Below are 5,786 nucleotides of genomic sequence, written 5' to 3'. Positions count from 1 at the left end.
GATAATCGGCATCACGTGCACTCGAATGGAGTTGACACCATACAGAACTTGTCTGAAAATTGAATACAAATTCGCTGAAAATGGTATGAGAGTAATTATCATACCATCAATAAACCAAACCGGACTTTGGTTGGTTGATTGATTGGTTGATAAATGCTGTATGGCATCAGCCCTGACCAGACAATCCAACATTATTCCTGCTGTGTAATGGCGTGTCAGAGGTGGGTGGTGGGGTAGCCGAGAGGTAAAAGCGTTCGCTCGTCACCCCGAAGATCAGGGTTCGATTCCCTAGATGGTTATAATGTGTGAGGTCCCCGTTTCTGAGTGTACTCCACCGTGATATTGCTGGAATATTGCTAAATGCGGCGTAAAACACAACTTACTCACGCACTCTTTACAACCCATGTCAATACACCGCGCTCATGTACCCCAAGTGAGAGAGTGAGTGAGTGAGTGAGTATGGTTTGACACCGCTTTTAACAACATTCCAACAATATCACTCCAAGGGTCAGATTTGGGCTTTATGCAATGCACCCATGTTGGGGATCGAACCCGGTCTTCGGCGTGACAAGCGATCTCATGAACCATTAGACTACACCAGCGCCAGTTCGGAATAATGGCTTCAATTTCGGTTGCATATATTAACAAATATTTTAAGAATATATGTTGCGTTTCTTATGTAGTTGAGTATGAACAGCTACGGATCATTACGGCTAACCTGTTCGGGTCGAGTATGTGAGAACCCAGCGGGGAAAACAAGTGAGGAGTAAACAGCCTCGGGACGGAGACTCTCAGATTGGATCAACGCCGATGTTATCGAGTTTATTGTCAATGACATTGAGATGAGCTTTGATGATATGAAACTACGTTGCACTTTCATGTGTGAAATTAGCATACCTCTTTCTTTGTTCATCATACGGCAGACCTTTCTGTTGGTGGAAGAACGAACACTCCTTGTCCTTGTCAAACCCTCTGCAACAAGATGGGCACGATATGGTTATAGAAGGCAGTTTGTTAACTGTCACGACAATAATTCTAGTAATATGCCAGCTTGGCAGTGAATGAGTGAGTTGAGTTTTACGCCGCACTCAGAAATATTCCAGCCATAGGCGGCGGTTTGTAAATAATCGAGTCTGGACCAGACACTCCAGTGATCACCAACATGAGCATCGATCTGCGCAATTGGGAACTGATGACATGTGTCAACCAAGTCAGCGAGCATGACATCCTACCCCGTTAGTCGCCTCTTACGACAAGCATAGTCACCTTTTATGGCGAGCTTGGGTTGCTGAAGGCCTTTTCTACCCCGGGACCTTCACAGGTCTCATACGACAAGCATAGTCGCCTTTTATGGCAAGCATGGGTTGCTGAAGGCCTTTTCTACCCCGGACCTTCACGGGTCACTTGTTTGGTTGTTGGTTCACGGAGCGATCGGTCATTTCCTGCTGAATGAGTGAGTGAATGAGTGAGTTTAGTTTTACGCTGCACTCAGCAATATTCCAGCTATATGGCGGCGGTTAGTAAATCATTGAGCCTGGACTGTACACTCCAGCCAGTTCAAGACATCTCACCTCAGTCGTGTAAATTCTTTCTTTTCTCTGTCCCAAATATACTTGATTTTTTTGCAGATAAAGTACCGTATTAGACCACCTCCTTTCTGCAAGCGTATCAGAAAATATATCAGTATCATCATAAATATATCAATATCATCAGTATATCGGTACCACCATAAATATATACGTAGCATCATCAATATATCGGTCACAGCAGAAATATATCGATAACACCATAAATATATCGAATATATCGTTACATCATAAATACATCGGTAACATCATATAACGTTTTGATCATAAATATCAAAGTTACTTATTCAGTGCAGAGCATATATAAGTCTTGAAAAGAGTGGGGGGTACCTTTACTTTTTAGCAGTATATATTGGTTCAAAGTTCGGGGTCAAAGTTCGTTTCTTATCATGAACTGTCGGTGTTGTTCCGGTGCTAAAACTGACGCTAAGCTGGTCAGTCTAAGTAAGGGCAACACCTTCATTAAAACACCTTTAATACATTCTTCAAACAAAAAGACAAGCAAAACCCAAATATCAATGAAAACTTGGTGTTATTCAAGGACGTGTAGATCACCGGAAAACAAAAATACATTTTGTGGAGCAATACATTGCTATCTTGTCCATATTTCATGAGAATAACAGTCATCACAATCATTACTGCTGTCCACCAGGTGGTGTTGAAGTCAGTACCTCGTATGACCACCTCCAGCTGATACGCTTAGGAGATAACGGGATTCATCGCTAAACCATATGCGCCTCCAGTTTGCCAGGTTCCATGGCAGCACCGTGTGACACCATCTCACTCGTGGACGTCGACGTAGTCGTGTCAAGGAGGGGGCAACTTTTGGGCGTTTGCTATTCCTGCTTCTCGGAGACGGTTCCTGATTGTCTGATCGTAAACAATTCGGGCTCTAAACTGTTCTTGAGCTGTGTCCCGGGCGGTACGATGGCGGTCACATAGGTGGGTTACCCGGATGTACCGATCTTGGGCAGGTGTGGTGACTCTAGGTCTTCCTCATCTTGGACGGTCATTTGTCGAATTTGTTTGACGAAATCGATCCCACAATCGAGTTATTGTGCTGGGATGAACGTTAAAGATCCTTGCCACCTCATTCTTTAATTCGCCAGTTTGTAATCGTCCAGTGGCCTGATTTCGATCGTCCCATTTTCGTGTACAGTACTTCATTCATTTGGGTCTTTTATAGTCAGATGCTGTATTCATGTGCCTGATTTTCGTGCTGCATGACATCCACGCACATCATGACAATCCTGATTGATAAAACCGTTCAAAATCAATTTTGGTTGCCTTTGGTCAAGCAAGATCTAAAACATTCCAGAAACAATGTGCAACCCTAAAAAATGTTTGAGTTTACATGTGTGTACAAAAGTGTAAGTATCATTTTTTAATTTCATTTTGCGTTTCTTATTTTTGAAGAGTGTATAATCAGTTCTCACCCTGAGTGATTCGTCGGAGGCTTGTGCTGCCTGCTGCGGAGCTTTGGAGTGTCCCGTCACGTCTCTGGCAGATAGTGCACATGTTTTTATACACACATTATAGTGAGTGACTGAGTGAATGAGTGAGTGAGTTTAGTTTTACGCCGCATTCAGCAGCACTCCAGCTATGTGGTAGGGGTCTGTAACTAATCGGGTCTGGACCAGACAGTCCAGTGATCAACAACATGAACATCGATCTGCGCAACTGGTAACCGATGATACATGCCAACCAAGTCAGGGAGCCTGAGCACCCGATCCCGTTCGTCGCCTCTTACGACAAACATAGTAGGCTTTTGTGGTAAGCACGGGTTGCTGAAGGCCTACTTTATCCCCGGATCTTTACGGCTACGCATTATATTGAGAGGCATTTTGGGGGGCAGTTAAGCAGTCTAGTGGTTAAAGCGTCTGCTTGTCCCGCCGATGACTTGAGTTCGCATCCCTAAATGGGTACATACAATGTGTAAACACATTTCTCGTGCTACTGCAGTGCTTACAACTGCGTAAAATGTAAAACTCACCCTCTCACTTATTTTGATGGTTTCGATAAAACACGGGATTAAAAATTAAAAGGCCACACATGTGTGAGTTTTGGGATCAACATATATAAATAACTTTGGCTAAATGATTAAATATATTTCTATGAAACAATTCTTTATGAAAGGTACTCAAGAACTGAGCACGTGTGTAAATGTGAAAAATGCATGCATGTTGTGAAATTGACGTTCCAGGAAAATGCACGCAGAATTGTGGCTTTTGAAGTTATTTTAAGTTTTGCGAATACGAGTATTTTTCTATGTGAGCTTTTGGATGATGTAAGGATATTGTAAGCAGTGACACTCACTGTGTTTTCACGGTAGATTTAAACCACTGATTCCACTGGTCCTGAAACAAATATAAGTAATAACATTTCATTGAAAGCCTTCGACATGCTGTCACATAATAAGATACTATATGCGATAATGATCAGTTGATTTCGCCTTCGGTCGCACGGCATGGAAGAACCTTATGTGGGTGGTCATACCTTCAGTAACACTGTCGTAGCAGCTGCCAGTGAGCACCTGGAGTGGGTGGTCTTACCTTCAGTGACACTGCTGTAGCAGCTGCCAGTGAGCACCTGGAGTGGATGGCTTCACCTGCAGTAACACTGCTGTAGCAGCTGCCAGTGAGCACCTGGTGTGGATGGCCTTACCTTCAGTAACACTGTTGTAGCAGCTGCCAGTGAGCATCTGGAGTGGATGGCTTTACCTGCAGTAACACTGCTGTAGCAGCTGCCAGTGAGCATCTGGAGTGGGTGGCTTTACCTGCAGTAACATTGCTGTAGCAGCTGCCAGTGAGCATCTGCAGCGGATGGCTTTACCTGCAGTAACACTGCTGTAGCAGCCGCTAGTGAGCATCTGGAGTGGATGGCTTTACCTGCAGTAACACTGCTGTAGCAGCCGCCAGTGAGCATCTGGAGTGGATGGCCTTACCTGCAGTAACACTGCTGTAGGAGCTCCTAGTGAGCATCTGGAGTGGATGGCTTCACCTGCAGTAACACTGCTGTAGCAGCCGCCAGTGAGCATCTGGAGTGGTGGCCTTACCATCAATAACACTGTTGTAGCAGCCGCCTGTGAGCATCTGGAGTGGATGGCCTTACCATCAATAACACTGTTGTAGCAGCCGCCAGTGAGCATCTGGAGTGGAAGGCTTTACCTGCAGTAACACTGCTGTAGCAGCTGCCAGTGAGCATCTGGAGTGGATGGCTTTACCTGCAGTAACACTGCTGTAGCAGCAGCCAGTGAGCATCTGGAGTGGGTGGCTTTACCTGCAGTAACACTGCTGTAGCAGCTGCCAGTGAGCATCTGGAGTGGATGGCTTCACCTGCAGGAACACTGCTGTAGCACCCACCAGTGAGCATCTGGAGTGGATGGCTTTACCTGCAGTAACACTGCTGTAGCAGCTGCCAGTGAGCATCTGGAGTGGATGGCTTTACCTGCAGTAACACTGCTGTAGCAGCCGCCAGTGAGCTTCTGGAGTGGATGGCTTTACCTGCAGTAACACTGCTGTAGCAGCTGCCAGTGAGCATCTGGAGTGGATGGCTTTACCTGCAGTAACACTGCTGTAGCAGCTGTCAGTGAGCATCTGGAGTGGGTGGCCTTACCATCAATAACACTGTTGTAGCAGCCGCCTGTGAGCATCTGGATTGGTGGCCTTACATCAATAACACTGTTGTAGCAGCCGCCAGTGAGCATCTGGAGTGGATGGCTTTACCTGCAGTAACACTGCTGTAGCAGCCGCCAGTGCGCATCTGGAGTGGTGGCCTTACCATCAGTAACACTGCTGTAGCAGCCGCCTGTGAGCATCTGGAGTGGATGGCCTTACCATCAATAACACTGTTGTAGCAGCTGCCAGTGAGCATCTGGAGTGGAAGGCTTTACCTGCAGTAACATTGCTGTAGCAGCAGCCAGTGAGCATCTGGAGTGGGTGGCTTTACCTGCAGTAACACTGCTGTAGCAGCTGCCAGTGAGCATCTGGAGTGGATGGCTTTACTGGCAGTAACACTGCTGTAGCAGCCGCCAGTGAGCATCTAGTGTGGTGGCCTTACCATCAATAACACTGTCGTAGCAGCCGCCTGTGAGCATCTGGAGTGGATGGCCTTACCATCAATAACACTGCTGTAGCAGCCGCCAGTGAGCATCTGGAGTGGATGGCTTTACCTGCAGTAACACTGCTGTAGCAGCTGCCA

The sequence above is a fragment of the Haliotis asinina genome, chromosome 16 (assembly GCF_037392515.1).
Source record: "Haliotis asinina isolate JCU_RB_2024 chromosome 16, JCU_Hal_asi_v2, whole genome shotgun sequence".
Lineage (NCBI taxonomy): Eukaryota > Metazoa > Mollusca > Gastropoda > Lepetellida > Haliotidae > Haliotis > Haliotis asinina.
This window is presented reverse-complemented; position numbering follows the sequence as displayed.